The sequence below is a fragment of the Mus caroli genome, unplaced genomic scaffold, assembly GCF_978045245.1.
Source record: "Mus caroli unplaced genomic scaffold, Mus_caroli_1 scaffold_7, whole genome shotgun sequence".
Classification (NCBI taxonomy): Eukaryota; Metazoa; Chordata; class Mammalia; order Rodentia; family Muridae; genus Mus; species Mus caroli.
Genome location: NW_028227262.1, coordinates 22140248 through 22158635, shown reverse-complemented (window position 1 = coordinate 22158635; position 18388 = coordinate 22140248). Strand labels below are relative to the sequence as shown.

General features: G+C 41.6%; 1 pseudogene; it reads left to right on the top strand.

Annotated features, from left to right (window-relative positions):
• LOC110295808 (small nuclear ribonucleoprotein E pseudogene) lies at nt 1–1383 on the top strand (annotated as a pseudogene).
• The last annotated feature ends 17005 nt before the right edge of the window (nt 1384–18388 follow it).

Sequence of the window (18388 nt, the reverse complement as noted above, 5' to 3'; positions counted from 1 at the left end):
ATGTTAACCCTGTGGATCTGTGTGTTGTCGCTGAATGTGGAATACCCTCGGCAGTTTGGCATGAAGCAAGTGGCACTATTTGGGGAGGAAGGCTCAAGAAACGTTAGGAAGTGGGTCCTCGGTGGAAAGAGTAGGTCATGGTGTGTGGGGGTGCATTTAAATGGCATGTGCCTACGTCTCAGTCTCTTTCTCACTCTCTTTCTCATTCACCACATGTTCTGCCCAAATACATGAGCATCAACAATTGCTGTCTGAATTCTTCAAAATCGTGAGACAAATATACCATCCTCTGATCTGTTCTCTCCATTGTTTCAGTCATAGGTACAAATGGTAACCAACACACTTGGTTTCCTCCAAATGGAAATGAAAATCAACTATCTCATAGTGTTGTTCTAATGATTAAATAAATATGTGTGAAAGGCTTATAACTCTGCTTGGTATAAAGGTTTGATTTTAGTATATGTGCTGGATAGATCTATGTCAAGTTAACACAAGCTAAAGTTAACTGAGGGGAGGGAACTGAGGGGAAGAAAATGCTTCCATAAGACCAAGTTGTAGGCAAGCCTAGATATTTTAAATTAGTAGTTGATGGGGGAGGGCTCAGCCCATTGCAGGTGGTGCCATCCCTGGGATCATGCTCCTGGGTTCTCTGAGAAAGCAGGCTGAGCAAGCCATGGAGAGCAAGCCAGTAAGCAGCACCCCTCCATGGCTGCTGCATCAGCTCCAGCCTCCAGGTTCCTTCCCTGTATGAGTTCTTGCACTCACTGGTGATGAACTGTTACATGGAACTAGGAGCAAAGTAAACTTTTCCTTCCAAAGTTGCTTTGGTCATGGTGTTTCATTGTAGCCATAGAAACCTTAACAAGTATATACTCAGATAAAAGGGTATTGCTGTGACCTGACCGTGTTGTTTTGGTCATGGTTGTGGAAGGACTTTGGAACTTTGTGCAAGTAAAGTCATTGGGTGTTCAGTGGTTGGCGAGCTGTTCTGCAGGAGCTTGGATGATAAGAATGTTGAAGGTGAGTCGCTTTCTGAGGCACCCTTCCTACTGGTGTGGTCTTTGTGACTTCCACCATAGCGTACCGTGGCCAGGGCCAGAAAATACAGAACGTGATGGTGCAGCCCATCAAACTTATCTTCAGATACACACAAAATAGATCTCGAATTCAGGTGTGGCTGTATGAACAAGTGAATATGGTGATAGAGGGTTGTATTATTGGCTTTGATGAGTACATGAACCTCATATTAGATGATGCAGAAGAGATTCATTCTAAAACAAAGTCAAGAAAACAATTCGGTCGGATCATGCCAAAAGGAGATAATATTACTCTGCTCCAAAGTGTTTCCAACTAGCAGTGAATGGTAAAGCCTGAGGGAAGTTGAGAAGGCACTTGAGTGTGTTTAAAGATGTCTGCTGCAAGCTACATTTACTCAACTTGTTTTTCTTACACATTATCATTAGGTGACAATAAATGCTGTGAGAAGTTTTTGTTAAAAGAAGAAGAAGAAGAAGAAGAAGAAGAAGAAGAAGAAGAAGAAGAAGAAGAAGAAGAAGAAGAAGAAGAAGAAGAGGAGGAGGAGGAGGAGGAGGAGGAGGAGGAGGAGGAGGAGGAGGAGGAGGAGGAGGAGGAATGTTGAAGGCTTTTAATCTATACCATTTCTTCTAGTTTTCTAGTTTTTGTGTTTACCTTCTGAAACCTTTTCCTATCCTGTTTCCACCTGAGTTCTTTGCTACAGGATTACAATCTACCACCCGTTCTCAGTGATGGTTTTCCTTCTTGTTCATTCATTCAAGCAAGCAAGTGCTTTGCGGTGGTTGATCATGACTATCAGTTTGATGGTATTTAGAGTCATCTGGGAGACACACCTTGGGTATGTCTCATCTCAGGATACCTCAAACATGGGGACGGCAGGAGTTGGCTACTTTCCCGCTTCCCAATCTGGCACCATAAATCTGACTCCCCCACATAGCAGGAATTTATTATCCTGACAGTTATCAGGCCTCATTCCTCGTTCAACTTTATAAGGTTTCTCCTCTACCCCCAGAGTATGTAGATGCAGTATTTTGCAGTACCCTTCCCTGAACAATGGTGTATGGCCACACAAACCTTGCTCCAGAGACCCTGGCCACCTTGCCAGGGGAATAAGTACCCCTCCCCAATAAACTGGACTAGTTTTCCAAAACTGTGTTCATTGCACACAGGAAAACTCATAGCTCTAAGTGCCGACTAAAGAAACTGGAGAGAGCATTCACTAGCAGCTGGACAGCACAACCAAGTAGAAACAAAAGAACTTTACAAAGAATCAATAAAACCAGGAGCTGGCTCTTTGAGAAAATCAACAAGATAGACAAACCCTTAGCCAGACAAACCAGAGGGCACAAAGACAGTATCCAAATTAATAAAATCAGAACTGAAAAGGGAGACATAACAACAGAAACTGAGGAAATTCAAAAAATCATCAGATCCTACTACAAAAGCCTATAATCAACAAAACTGGAAAATTTGGGTGAAATGGACAATTTTCTAGACAGATACCAAATTCCAAAGTTAAATCAACATCAGATAAACCATCAAAACAGTCCTATAACCCCTAAAGAAATAGAAGCAGTCATTAAAAGTCTCCAAGCAAAAAAGGCCTCCAATACATGGGCACAGGGGGAAAGTTCCTGAACAGTTCACCAGTGGCTTATGCACTAAGATCAAGAATTGACAAATGGGACGTCATAAAATTGCAAAGCCTCTGTGAGGCAAAAGACACTGTCAACTGCACAAAATGGCAACCAACAGATTGGGAAAAGTCCTTTACCAATCCTATATCCAATAGAGGGCTAATATCCAATATATATAAAGAACTCAAGGAATTAGACTCCAGACAATCAAATAACCCTATTAAAATGGGATCCAGAGCTAAATAAATAATTCTCAACTGAGGAAACTGGAATGCCTGAGAAGCACCTAAAGAAATGTTCAACATCCTTAGTCATCAGGAAATGCAAATCAAAACAACCTGAGCTTCCACCTCATCAGTCAGAATGGCTAAGATCAAAAACTCAGGTGACAGCAGATACTGGCAAGGAAGTAGAGAAAGAGGAACACTCCTCCATTGTTGGTGGGGTTACAAGCTGGTACAACCACTCTGGAAATCAGTCTGGTGGTTCCTCAGAAATTTGGACATAGTATTACCTGAGGACCCAGCTATACCACTCCTGGGCATATACCCAAAAGATGCTCCAACATAGAACATGGACACATGCTCCACTATGTTCATAGCAGCCTTATTTATAACATCCAGGAGCTGGAAAGAACCCAGATGTCCTTCAACAAAGGAATGGATACAGAAAATGTGGTACATTTTCACAATGGAGTGCTACTCAACTATTAAAAACAATGAATTCATGAAATTCTTAGGAAAATGGATGGAGTTAGAAAATATCATCCTGAGTGAGGTAACACAATCACAAAAGAACATACATGGTATGCACTCACTGATAAGTGGATATTAGCCCAAAAGCTCGGAATACCCAAGATACAATTCACAAATCACATGAAGCTCAAGAAGAAGGAAGACCAAAGTGTGGGTGCTATGGTCCTTCTTAGAAGGGGGAACAAAATACTCATGGGAACAAGTACAGAGACAAAGTGTGGAGCAGAGATTGAAGAAAAGGCCATCCAGAGACTGTCCTACCTTGGGATCCAGCCCATATACAGTCACTAAACCCAGACACTATTGTGGATGCCAAGAAGTGCTTGCTGACAGGATCCTGATATAGGTGTCTCCTGAGAGGCTCTGCCAGAGCCTGACATATGCAGAGGCAGTTGCTCACAGCCAACCATTGAACTGATCTCGGGGTCCTCAATGGAGGAGTTAGAGAAAGGACTGAAGGAGCTGAAAGGGTTTTTAACCCCATAGGAAGAACAATAATATCAACCAACCAGAGCTCTCAGGGTCAAAACCACCAACTAAGGAGCACACATGGAGCAACCCATAGCTCCAGCCGTATATGTAGCAGAGGATGGCCTTGTTAAGCATCAGTGGGAGAAGAGTCCCTTGGTCCTGTGAAGGCTCGATGCCCCAGTGTAGGGGAATGAGAGTGTGGGGAGGTGGGAGTGGGTGGGTGGGGGCACACCCTCATAGAAATGGGAAGAGGGAAGATGAGGTAGGGGGCTTTAGGGGGGAAATTAGGAAAGGGGATAACATTTGAAATGTAAATAAATAAAATAGCCAATAAAAATTTTTAAAAATTAAAAATAATAATTTAATGATGAAATTGTATATATTTATAATTACAATGTGATGTTTTAATATATGTATACACTATAGAAAGGCAAAACCAAGTTGACTGCAATGCATTTTTATTTACCTTCTGGGGTGAAAATATTTAAAAGCTAGTCTTAGCAGTTTCTAGTCTTACCATGCCTGGCTTTATAGATAGCCCTGTTATGCCAGCTGGGAGCTCTGCCACTCAGCAGCAGTCCCAGCTTGTCAATGAATCTTTGCTAACTGCAGCTATCATGCTATCCAGAAGGTAGAAACTTGTTCCTCTTGTCTAGCTGAAAATTTACATCCATTCTTTAACATCTTCCTAATCCTCCACTCTCCTCCAGCCCATGGTAGCCACCATTCTTTACCATGTTTTAGATTCTAAATGTAAATGAGACCATGTGGTATTTGTCTTTCCTCCCTGTCTTATTTAACTTAGTATAATGTCCTCTAGATTCATTTGCAGCGTCACAAATCCTTCTGTAATGGTTTCAAAGAGAATGTCCACTGTAAGTTCATGTATTTGAATAGGGGTCCCTAGCTGTTGGCACTGTGTGTAGAGGATTAGGAGGAATGGCCTTGATAGAGGAAATGTGTCACTGGAGGTGGGCTTTGAACCTCCTCCAGTTGTTCCCTTTGCTTTGTGCATACAGCTCAAAAGATGTGACCTCAGCTTGATGCTCCAGCTGTGATGACTGTCGGCCTCCATGTCTCCCTGCAGGAATGGTGATAGATTCTTACTCTCTGGAAGCATAAACCCAAACACTTCCTTCTATGATTTGACCTGATCATGGTATTTTTTCACGGTAATAGAAAAGTAACTCAAGCACTTTCTTTTTCAGGTTATTATCGCACTACATGTATACCATACTATTTAATCCAGTCATCTCTTGATGAATCTTAGAGTGAATCCAGTCTATTGTCTATTGGGAACAGTGTTGCAATAAGTGTGGTCTCTCCTGGACACACTGTTTCATCTCCTTTGTATACCTAGAAGTAGGATTCCCAGATCTTGCAGTAGTTCTGGTTTAAAATCTTTGAGGACCCTCCACACTGCCTTCATTTGGTTGTACTCATTTACATTACTTGAGGCTACCAATAAACTGTTATTTTCTTGATTACCTTTTAAAATGGTCTTTATTTGTGTATAGAAATGTTATTAATATTATGAATGGATTTTATATCCTACAAATCTGCTGGATTTGCTAACTAATTGTAGCAGGTTTTGGTAGAGTCTTCAGGATTTTATGTATAAGGAGTCATGTAGGCAGAGACAATTGAAGAGAGATGGACATTGAAGAAGTCTTTAAAGGATATGAAATTGGAAATAAATACAGATATTTTATGATATATAGGGGTAGAAAAATAAATGATTGACAGAAAATAGGTAGGGAGATAGTGGAAAGAACTTGAGAAGTAAATAGATTACATAATGAGAATTTTATAGAGATAGAAAATGACCAGAAATAACTGTGGTGGTTTGAATATGCTTGGCCCAGGGAGTGACCTATTTGGAGGTATGGCCCTGTTGGAGTAGGTGTGGCCTTGTTGGAGTAGGTATGTCACTGTGGACATGGACTTTAAGACCCTCATCCTAGCTGCCTGGAAGCCAGTCTTCTCCTAGCAGCCTTCAGATGAAGGTATAGAACTCTCGGCTCCTCCTGTACCATTCCTGCCTGGATGTTGCTGTATTCCCACCTTGATGATAATGCACTAAACCTCTGAACCTGTAAGCCAGCCCCAATTAGATTTTTGTCCTTTTAAGAGTTGCCTTGGTCATGGTGTCTCTTCACAGCAGTAAAACCCTAACTAAGACAATAACCAATGAAATTATATAATTGATAGATCAAATAATACAGATCTATAATGAGCTCAGAACAAAATAAAAATAGATATTTATTAGGAAAAAAAGCATAAAGTATGTATTAAGTCATTTCCAGCCTTGGGTGGGAGGAGAGGATGTCACTCCAGTCCCGTCCTCCTTCCTGCCGACACCTTACCCACGCTCCTCAGTTCTTATCTCTAGCTGGTGTGCAGACTGTGGTTTCATCTTTCTCAGGTAGGAACTTCCTGCTCATTGTCCTTAACAGTTTGTCAATCTGTTTCATCCTGTCCGGCTTTCTAGCTGCTTCCTGTATGCAGTTCTCTTCTACATTCTGAAAGGCAGAGTCCACAGTGAAGGTGGGTTTCCCACTCTGCCCTTAGCTCCTATCTCTATTGCGCTAAGAGTTTTGCTGAAGACTTGTGCCATGTCAGTTGGATTAGCAAGAGCACTGTCACTATCCTGTAGGATATCACTAGTCACCCCTAGAAGGATCACTGCTAAACGTCTAACTTAGAGGGAACTTGACATCTTGCCTTGATACAAATTTAGGACCCAATCATACATCTCCCCCAGGCCCATGCTTCTTAAGGATTTAGAGCCTTACGACTACATTGTTCTATAAATGGACGTTCCTGCAAGGCAATGAACTCTCAGGGGCAGAGACTATGTGGACACAGTTGTAAACGTGTTATAGAATGAGCAGGTGTTGTTATTTGGTAAACATCACTTTCAACTATCTGAAAATCTCCATCATCCCATGGTTGATGTGCCAGTTTCCAAGGACCAAAATTGTGTGGGCAGGAGAAGAGTAGATTTGGGCATAAGAAAAGTGACACAGAATTTCCATTACACAGATCCTGATTATAGGACAAGGGCCCTGTGCAGATCCAGAGAAAGTTCTGGTCATCTCTGCCAGATGAAACTCCCCCAGAATGATCTAAACCAGTTCTTTCCCTCCTAGACAAGAGGAAGGAAAAGTCCCGTTCAGAACCACAGGGAAACAAGGCTTCCGTACTGATTATATACAATTTACAGCAGTGTTTCATTTGGTGTCCAGGAGCCTGTAATAGCTGGAATTACCCTTGTTCCTCTTCCCCTTTGCAGGGCCAGAGCTGAGGAGTGCTCTGTGGTTATGTGTCAGGGGATGACTTCCTCATGCCAGACTTGCTTGGCTCTGGCATTGTGCTGTAATCCTGTGTGTGTGTGTGTGTGTGTGTGTGTGTGTGTGTGTGTGTGTGTGTGTTCAGCATCAAAATGTTCTCTTTCCACTGCTCTTCAATTCATAAGGAGTAAATTTAATATTTTATCATATTACCTTTTCTTTGGTGAGAAGTGAAGGAGGAAGATGGGGGAGAAAGGGAAAATAGAAAGTTATGTCTTCCTATTGACATAATATCCTATGCAAATAGGAGGTGCATGTATGATGGAAACAGGAAAATGGAAGTGAGTCAGGCCATGATGGGCTGGTGGTTAAGAGAGGCCAGGAAATTCAAAGCCAGTGTGACTGCCTCTCCAGATGATGAAGGTGAATGTCGCTGTATGGGGACATTTCAGCCTGGCCACTCCTAGGAATTTTGTAGGTGTCCTGGGTGGGGTAGCACACAGTATAAACTACTATAAACCTTAATCTGGGGGTATAAACTATTTCTGTAGAGGATCAAGTAGAAAATCATTTATATTTTATAAGCCATCTGGTTTTTTATTATGGTGATTCAACTCTGCCATCATACACCAAAAGCAGAAAAAATAACTCCATAAACTAGAGATGGCTATGCCCATTAAAACGTCATTGATTAAAATGGGCAAACAGGAGGATTTGGTGGGCCATATTTTCTTTTTTTTTTTTTTGATTTTTAATATTTTTATTACATATTTTCCTCAATTACATTTCCAATGCTATCCCAAAAGTCCCCCATAGCGCCCCCCACTTCCCTACCCACCCATTCCCATTCTTTTGGCCCTGGCATTCCCCTATATTGGGGCATATAAAGTTTGCAAGTCCAATGGGCCTCTCTTTCCAGTGATGGCCGACTAGGCCATCTTTCGATACATATGCAGCTAGAGACAAGAGCTCCGGGGTTCTGGTTAGTACATCATGTTGTTCCAACAATAGGGTTGCAGATCCCTTTAGCTCCTTGGGTACTTTCTCTAGCTTCTCCATTGGGAGCCCTGTGATACATCCAATAGCTGACTGTGAACATCCACTCCTGTGTTTGCTAGGCCCCGGCATCGTCTCACAAGAGACAGCTATATTTGGGTCCTTTCAGCAAAATCTTGCTAGTGTATGCAATGGTGTCAGCGTTTAGAAGCTGATTATGGGATGGATCCCTGGATACGGCAGTCTCTAAATGGTCCATCCTTTCATCACAGCTACGAACTTTGTCTCTGTAACTCCTTCCCTGGGTGTTTTGTTCCCAATTCTAAGAAGGTGCACAGTGTCCACACTTTGGTCTTCATTCTTCTTGAGTTTCATGCGTTTAGCAAATTGTATCTTATATCTTGGGTATCCTAAGTTTTGGGCTAATATCCACTTATCAGTGAATACATATTGTGTGAGTTCTTTTGTGATTGTGTTACTTCACTCAAGATGATGCCCTCCAGGTCCATCCATTTGGCTAGGAATTTCATAAATTCATTCTTTTTAATAGCTGAGTAGTACTCCATTGTGTAAATGTACCATAATTTCTGTATCCATTCCTCTGTTGAGGGACATCTGGGTTCTTTCCAGCTTCTGGCTATTATAAATAGGGCTGCTATGAACATAGTGGAGCATGTGTCCTTTTTACCGGTTGGGACATCTTCTGGATATATGCCCAGGAGAGGTATTGCTGGATCCTCCGGTAGTACTATGTCCAATTTTCTGAGGAACCGCCAGACTGATTTCCAGAGTGGTTGTACAAGCTTGCAATCCCACCAACGATGGAGGAGTGTTCCTCTTTCTCCACATCCTCGCCAGCATCTGCTGTCACCTGAATTTTTGATCTTAGCCATTCTGACTGGTGTGAGGTGGAATCTCAGGGTTGTTTTGATTTGCATTTCCCTGATGATTAAGGATGTTGAACATTTTTTCAGGTGTTTCTCTGCCATTCGGTATTCCTCAGGTGAGAATTCTTTGTTCAGTTCTGAGCCCCATTTTTTAATGGGGTTATTTGACTTTCTGGAGTCCACCTTCTTGAGTTCTTTATATATATTGGATATTAGTCCCTTATCTGATTTAGGATAGGTGAAGATCCTTTCCCAATCTGTTGGTGGTTTTTTTGTCTTATTGATGGTGTCTTTAGCCTTGCAGAAGCTTTGTAGTTTCATGAGGTCCCACTTGTCAATTCTCGATCTTACAGCACAAGCCATTACTGTTCTATTCAGGAATTTTTCCCCTGTGCCCATATCTTCAAGGCTTTTCCCCACTTTCTCCTCTATAAGTTTCAGTGTCTCTGGTTTTATGTGAAGTTCCTTGATCCACTTAGACTTGACCTTAGTACAAGGAGATAGGAATGGATCGATTCGCATTCTTCTACATGTTAACAACCAGTTGTGCCAGCACCATTTGTTGAAAATGCTGTCTTTCTTCCACTGGATGTTTTTAGCTCCCTTGTCGAAGATCAAGTGACCGTAGGTGTGTGGGTTCATTTCTGGGTCTTCAATTCTATTCCATTGGTCTATTTGTCTGTCACTATACCAGTACCATGCAGTTTTTATCACAATTGCTCTGTAGTAGAGCTTTAGGTCCGGCATGGTGATTCCACCAGAGGTTCTTTTATCCTTGAGAAGAGTTTTTGCTATCCTAGGTTTTTTGTTATTCCAGATGAATTTGCAGATTGCACTTTCTAATTCGTTGAAGAATTGATTTGGAATTTTGATGGGGATTGCATTGAATCTGTAGATTGCTTTTGGCAAGATAGCCATTTTTACAATGTTGATCCTGCCAATCCATGAGCATGGGAGATCTTTCCATCTTCTGAGATCTTCTAGAATTTCTTTCTTCAGAGACTTGAAGTTTTTATTATACAGATCTTTCACTTCCTTAGTTAGAGTCACGCCAAGATATTTTATATTATTTGTGACTATTGAGAAGGGTGTTGTTTCCCTAATTTCTTTCTCAGCCTGTTTATTCTTTGTGTAGAGAAAGGCCATTGATTTGTTTGAGTTAATTTTATATCCAGCTACTTCACCAAAGCTGTTTATCAGGCTTAGGAGTTCTCTGGTGGAATTTTTAGGGTCACTTATATATACTATCATATCATCTGCAAAGAGTGATATTTTGACTTCATCTTTTCCAATTTGTATCCCTTTGATCTCCTTTTGTTGTCGAATTGCTCTGGCTAGGACTTCAAGTACAATGTTGAATAGGTATGGAGAAAGTGGACAGCCTTGTCTAGTCCCTGATTTTAGAGGGATTGCTTCAAGCTTCTGACCATTTACTTTGATGTTGGCTACTGGTTTGCTGTAGATTGCTTTTATCATGTTTAGGTATGGGCCTTGAATTCCTGATCTTTCCAAGACTTTTATCATGAATGGGTGTTGGATCTTGTCAAATGCTTTTTCCGCATCTAACGAGATGACCATGTGGTTTTTGTCTTTGAGTTTGTTTATATACTGGATTACGTTGATGGATTTCCGTATATTGAACCATCCCTGCATCCCTGGGATGAAACCTACTTGGTCAGGATGGATGATTGTTTTGATGTGTTCTTGGATTCGGTTAGCAAGAACTTTATTGAGGATTTTTGCATCAATATTCATAAGGGATATTGGTCTGAAGTTTTCTATCTTTGTTGGGTCTTTTTGTGGTTTAGGTATCAGAGTAATTGTGGCTTCATAGAATGAGTTGGGTAGAGTACCTTCTGTTTCTATTTTGTGGAATAGTTTGTGAAGAACTGGGATTAGATCTTCTTTGAAGGTCTGATAGAACTCTGCACTAAACCCATCTGGTCCTGGGCTTTTTTTAGTTGGGAGACTATTAATGACTGCTTCTATTTCTTTGGGGGATATAGGGCTGTTTAGATCATTAACCTGATCTTGATTCAACTTTGGTACCTGGTATCTGTCTAGGAACTTCTCCATTTCATCCAGGTTCTCCAGTTTTGTTGAGTATAGCCTTTGGTAGAAGGATCTGATGGTGTTTTGGATGTCTTCAGGATCTGTTGTTATGTCTCCTTTTTCATTTCTGATTTTGTTAATTAGGATGCTTTCCCTGTGCCCTCTAGTGAGTCTGGCTAAGGGTTTATCTATCTTGTTGATTTTCTCAAAGAACCAGCTCCTTGATTGGTTGATTCTTTGAATAGTTTTTCTTGTTTCCACTTGGTTGATTTCATCCCTGAGTTTGATTATTTCCTGCCGTCTACTCCTCTTGGGTGAATTTGCTTCCTTTTGTTCTAGTGCTTTTAGGTGTGTTGTCAAGCTGCTAATGTGTGCTCTCTCTAGTTTCCTTTTGGAGGCACTCAGAGCTATGAGTTTTCCTCTTAGAAATGCTTTCATTGCGTCCCATAAGTTTGGGTATGTTGTGGCTTCATTTTCATTGAACTCTAAAAAGTCCTTAATTTCTTTCTTTATTCCTTCCTTGACCAAGGTATCATTGAGAAGAGTGTTGTTCAGTTTCCACGTGAAGGTTGGCTTTCTATTATTTATTTTGTTATTGAAGATCAGCCTTAGTCCATGGTGATCTGATAGAATGCATGGGACAATTTCAATATTTTTGTATCTGTTGAGGCCTGCTTTGTGACCAATTATGTGGTCAATTTTGGAGAAGGTACCATGAGGTGCTGAGAAGAAGGTATATCCTTTTGTTTTAGGATAGAATGTTCTGTAGATATCTGCCAGATCCATTTGATTCATAATTTCTGTTAGTTTCACTGTGTCCCTGTTTAGTTTCTGTTTCCATGATCTGTCCATTGGTGAAAGTGGTGTGTTGAAGTCTCCCACTATTATTGTATGAGGTGCAATGTGTGCTTTGAGATTTACTAAAGTTTCTTTAATGAATGTGGCTGCCTTTGTATTTGGAGCATAGATATTCAGGATTGATAGTTCCTCTTGGAGGATTTTAACTTTGATGAGTATGAAGTGTCCCTCCCTGTCTTTTTTAATGACTTTGGATTGGAAGTCAATCTTTTCAGATATTAGAATGGCTACTCCAGCTTGTTTCTTCATGCCATTTGCTTGGAAAATTGTTTTCCATCCTTTCATTCTGAGGTAGTGTCTATCCTTTTCTCTGAGATGAGTTTTCTGTAAGCAGCAAAATGTTGGGTCTTGTTTGTGTAGCCAGTTTGTTAGTCTATGTCTTTTTATCGGGGAGTTGAGTACATTGATATTAAGAGATATTAAGGAAAAGTAATTGTTGTTTCCTGTTATTATTGTTGTTAAAGTTGGCATTTTGTTCTTGTGGCTGTCTTCTTTTAGGTTTGTTGAGGGATTACCTTCTTGTTGTTTCTAGGGCGTGGTTCCTGTCCTTGTATTGGTTTTTTTCTGTTATTATCCTTTGAAGGGCTGGATTCGTGGAGAGATAATGTGTGAATTTGGTTTTGTCGTGGAATACTTTGGTTTCTCCATCTATGTTAATTGAGAGTTTGGCTGGGTATAGTAGCCTGGGCTGGAATTTGTGTTCTTTTAGTGTCTGTATAACATCCGTCCAGGATCTTCTGGCTTTCATAGTCTCTGGTGAAAAATCTGGTGTAATTCTGATAGGCTTGCCTTTATATGTTACTTGGCCTTTTTCTCTTACTGCTTTTAGTATTCTATCTTTATTTAGAGCATTTGTTGTTCTGATTATAATGTGTCGGGAGGTATTTCTTTTCTGGTCCAGTCTATTTGGAGTTCTGTAGGCTTCTTGTATGTTCATGGGCATCTCTTTCTTTAGATTTGGGAAGTTTTCTTCTATAATTTTGTTGAAGATGTTTGCTGGTCCTTTGAGTTGAAAATCTTCATTCTCATCCACTCCTATTATCCGTAGGTTTGGTCTTCTCATTGCGTCCTGTATTTCTTGGATGTTTTGAGTTAGGATCTTTTTGCATTTTACATTTTCCTTGATTGTTGTGCCGATGTTCTCTATGGAATCTTCTGCACCTGAGATTCTCTCTTCCATCTCTTGTATTCTGTTGCTGATGCTCGTATCTATGGTTCCAGATTTCTTTCCTAGGGTTTCTATCTCCAGTGTTGCCTCATTTTGGGTTTTCTTTATTGTGTCTACTTCCCTTTTTAGGTCTAGTATGGTTTTGTTCATTTCCATCATCTGTTTGGATGTGTTTTCCTGTTTTTCTGTAAGGACTTCTACCTGTTTGATTATGTTATCCTGTTTTTCTTTAAGGATTTGTAACTCTTTAGCAGTGTTCTCCTGCAATTCTTTAAGGGATTTTTGTGCTTCCTCTTTATTGTCTTCTGCCTGTTTAGCAGTGTTCTCCTGCATTTCTTTAAGTGTGTTATTAAAGTCCTTCTTGAAGTCCTCTATCATCATCAGGAGATATGCTTTTAAATCCGTGTCTAGCTTTTCCGGTGTGTTGGGGTGCCCTGGACTGGGCGAAGTGGGGGTGCTGGGTTCTGATGATGGTGAGTGGTCTTGGTTTCTGTTAGTAAGATTATTACGTTTACCTTTCGCCATCTGGTAATCTCTGGGGTTAGTTGTTATCGTTGTCACTGTTTAAAGATTGGAGCAGAAGCTGTGTTCCACTCACCAGCAGTCCCAAAATCCTGCGGCGGGGGTCGTGGGTAGCTGGCGGGTGTCAGGCAACCCTGCTCTCCCGCTACCCCGGCGCTGATCCTGCCGGATGAGGCCTGTGGCCCTACTCAGGCCGGTTTCTGCTTCCCTAACTAATGCAGTCTCAGGTCCCGCGCAATTGGATTGGAGCAGAAGCTGTGCTCCACTCACCAGAAGTCTTAAGATCCTGTGGCGGGTGTTGTGGGTAGCTGGTGAGTGTCAGCCGACCCTGCGCCCCAGCTGCCCCGGTGCTTTTCTGACCGGAAGAGGGTTGTGGCCCTATGTAGGCCGGATTTCTCTCTCCCCAACCAGAGCAGTCTCAGGTCCTGCGTGATTGGACTGGAGCAGAAGCTGTGTTCCACTCACCAGCAGTCCCAAAATCCTGCGGCGGGGGTCGTGGGTAGCTGGCGGGTGTCAGGCAACCCTGCGCTCCCGCTACCCCGGTGCTGATCCGGCCGGATGAGGCCTGTGGCCCTACTCAGGCCGGTTTCTGCTTCCCTAACTAATGCAGTCTCAGGTCCCGAGCACTTGGATTGGAGCAGAAGCTGTGCTCCACTCACCAGAAGTCTTAAGATCCTGTGGCGGGTGTTGTGGGTAGCTGGCGAGTGTCAGTCGACCCTGCGCCCCAGCTGCCCCGGTGCTTTTCTCCATATTTTCTCTAAATCCTGCTTCTAGAGTCATACTATTAGGATCTATTCTGAAAAATCTTGAAAGTTTTAGAATAAGTTCAGAATAATAAAAGACAGGGAAGAGAACAATAGGTAGAGATGGAGTCAGACAACTGCTGTTCTGAGAAAAAAGCATAAGGTGTTTGGGCCCATGGCCATCATAGACAGGGGTAGACATTTTAATTTGTGGGCAGATTTAGGGACTCCCCTAAATTTAGATATGTGGGTATATGTAAGAAAAGCAATTCTGATCATGAGCTGAAGAGTAAAATTGGAATCCGAACATAAAATAATTTGACACCTCTAATAGGTTTTTCCATGTAGTGAATTAACCCCAAACCTCACGACTTAAATTCTATTGTTAGATTCTTAAATATCTATTGTTTCTACTGGATTTGAGGGTCAGAGATGAAAGAAGAGCGTTGCCATGTGGTGCGGCTCATGGATTCTCATGCAGAACAGTTCTAGGTCAGCCACACTACCATGGTGCCTGCCCCCTAAGACTTCATAGAGACTAGATGCTCTGCTCCACACCGGACAGCCAGAGCTATGGACCATATGCCTCAGGACCTCTCCATGTGAGCCTTTCCATGATGCTTGAGTGTCCTTACAACATGTTATTCACTCTCCTCTCCTCTCCTCCCAGAGAAGCTATGGAAGACAGAAGCTGAAATGCCCTCCATGAACTGCCCTGAGAAGCCGTAAGTCAGCACCTTAACCAGACTCTATTCACCACCAAACCCAGCCCTAATTCCACACAGAGGATCATAGACTGATCATAGGATAACCACAAGGCGGTCATGATTACCAAGGAGAGTCTTAGAAGTTGGCCTATACCATCAAAGCAAGTGGAGGTAAAAAACTGTAACTTGGGCTTCACCAGTCCTAATACATCCCCTCCCTCTTCCTGTGTAATGTGAGGTAACAATTTTCTAGTTCTAGGATTAAACGCGGCCATCTTTGGAAAGGGTGTTGGTGCAGTATTGTGCCTGCCACACCCATATACTATCCCAACATCACTTACTGAATCACTTGGGATCGTTGTTGAAACCAGGTGTCTATACTTGAGTATGTCTATTTCTATATCATATCTAGCTTCATTCATTTCTATACCTGCCTTTCCAATATGTGTGTGTGTGTTTGTGTGTGTGTGTACATGTGTGGACGTGTGCGCAGGCCCACATAGGATGCCCACAGAGACCAGCAGAGGGCAATGGATCCCCTGAAGCTGGAGTAACAGGCAGTTACAAGCTGCCCCTGTGTGTGCTGGAAACAAAACTCTAGTCCTCTGCAAAAGCAGTGAGTACCCTTAACTGCTGAGTCATTTCTCTAGTCCCGTTTGTAATTTTTATGCCGATACCTCAGTCTCTTCATTTCTGTAGCTTCATAGAAGTCTTGAACTGAGCATGTGTCCTTCTTACCGGTTGGGACACCATTGCATACACTAGCAAGATTTTGCTGAAAGGACCCAGATATAGCTGTCTCTTGTGAGACTAGGCCGGGGCCTGGCAAACACAGAAGTGGATGCTCACAGTCAGCTAGTGGGATGGATCACAGGGCCCCCAATGGAGGAGCTGGAGAAAGTACCCAAGGAGCTGAAGGGATCCGCAACCCTATGGGTGGAACAACATTATGAACTAACCAGTACCCCGGAGCTCTTGACTCTAGCTGCATATGTATCAAAAGATGGCCTAGTCGGCCAGCACTGGAAAGAGAGGCCCATTGGACATGCAAACTTTATATGCCCCAGTACAGGGGAACGCTAGGGCCAAAAAACTGGGAATGGGTGGGTAGGGAAGTGGGGGGGAGGGTATGGGGGACTTTTGGGATAGCATTGGAAATGTAATTGAGGAAAAGATGTAATAAAAATATTAAAAAAAAGAAGTCTTGAACTGAGACTTCCAATTTTCAATTTTGTTCTCTTTCAAAGTTGGCTTGACTATTTTTATATTTCTCCATTTTTAATAGTTTATTGTCTATGTTTTAGAAAATAGGATTTTTAAAATGTCTTAGAGCTTTATTGTAGAAAGGCAGGGAGAAAGGAGAGAAGGTAGAAAAAGAGAGGCTGACCATGGCCACGTGGAGAGAGGGGGGAAAGGGAGAGAGAGAAGGAGGGCTAGAGAATAGGAAAGGTGAGAGCTAAAGAGCTAAAAAATTGTTTTAATGCAAGCTAATTTTGATGGCACAGGGTTTTCTTTTTTCAGTGTAACATTTAGAGGTTTAGTGAATTCATAATTATGTAACAATCCCATAATTCAATGTTAGTGCTTTTACAATTATGATGGTGACGATGATGTGTGTGTATATTATATATGTTATATATGCTGATGATGGTTATGCGTGTATATGATACATTATATGATACATGTGTGTGGGCCTGCATTCAGTGAGTGACATGGAGATCAGGAGACAACTGTACAGAGTGAGTTCCCTCCTTCTGCCTTTGTATGGATTCCAGGGAGCACGCTTGTGTGCAAACACTTTCCCCACAGCTATGTTACCTTCCTTACAACTCAATTTTCAAATCATTTTTATCCTCCAAAGACGTTCCATGTTCCTGTGTAGTAGCTGTCCTTCCTCACATCCTTGTCTCTGACACTAATCTACAGTCCCCATTAAAGATATTCCATGTAAATAGAATTATGTAATTGTTGATTGTGATTTTTTTTTCTTGATATGGGGGCCTAGCTTCTGGTGTGTTTCTGAGATGTTTCCACTGTTCCATGTCCATCAGTATTTCATAAAAGTTACTGCGAAAAGCGACATTCTTAGCATGTGCCGTGTCCACTCTTCTATTGCAAGTTCATTTACATATTGGTACTTAGTTTGTCTCCACTCTTGGCCTATTATGAGCCACAACTAATTATACAATAATATAAGTCCATTAATGAACAAGCCCTGTGTGGGTATATATTTCACTTCTAACTGGTAAATGTAGGAGTGGAATAAATGGGCTAGCTTTCAAGGACCCACTAAAGATATTAAAGTATTTCTCAAGACTGTATAACTTTATATTCCCACCATCAGTGCATTACAGTTCTGAGTTTTTCATAAATTCCCAAACCTTTTAATATCTGTCTTTCTATGGAGCTGTCCCAATGGATGGGGATGGGTATATAACTGTGGTTTATAATCTGTATTTCTCTAATGACCAATGACACCAAACATCTTTCCATTTCCTTATTTGGCATTTACATATCTTCTTTCATGTGAGTCTTTATGTTCCTGTCACTTGGGTAAATAAATATGCAGACAATATAACAATCAACACTAAACATTACAGTAGGACACAAAATCTGTGCATGATTTATAATTGGGCTGCTTTTTATGAATTGTGGGCGTTCCTTACCCTGGTTAAGCAAACTTTATCAAGTACATGTTTTGTAAGTAGTTTTTCCTAGTATTTAGTGGTAAAGAAATAGACAGGCAGGAGGATACTGAAATAGGCTCTTTTTTGTAGCCCAGGCTGGCCTTAAAGTAAACCCAAGCTCCTCCTGCCTCAGTTTGCCCAACGATGATATAACAAGTGTGTCCCACTGTGGCCCACATCTTTTACTTTCCTAACAGTACCCTCTGAAACACAAAAGCCTTGCTTGTGATAAAGTCTAATTCATCAAGTTTTTATGCCTGGTAATAGGTAGGGGTTAAAACCATATTTTTACACGTGGCAACTGTCTCAGAACCACTTTTTGTAAAGGACTACTCTTTCTCTGTTGCAGTTAAGTGATGGGTTTGTCTAGGGTACATGGATGCAGCTGATGAACACCTCACTGGTACATCATTCGCCGAAGCCTAGACATGGTATGTGTTGGGGTTCCTCCCTGTGTGTACTGTGGCCTTCAACAGATAGTAATGAGATGTATCTACCCTCACATTACTGTGTGTAACAGTTTCTCTGCCCCATAGGTCTGATCTGGTCTGATCTGGTCTCTGTCTAGTCATGCATT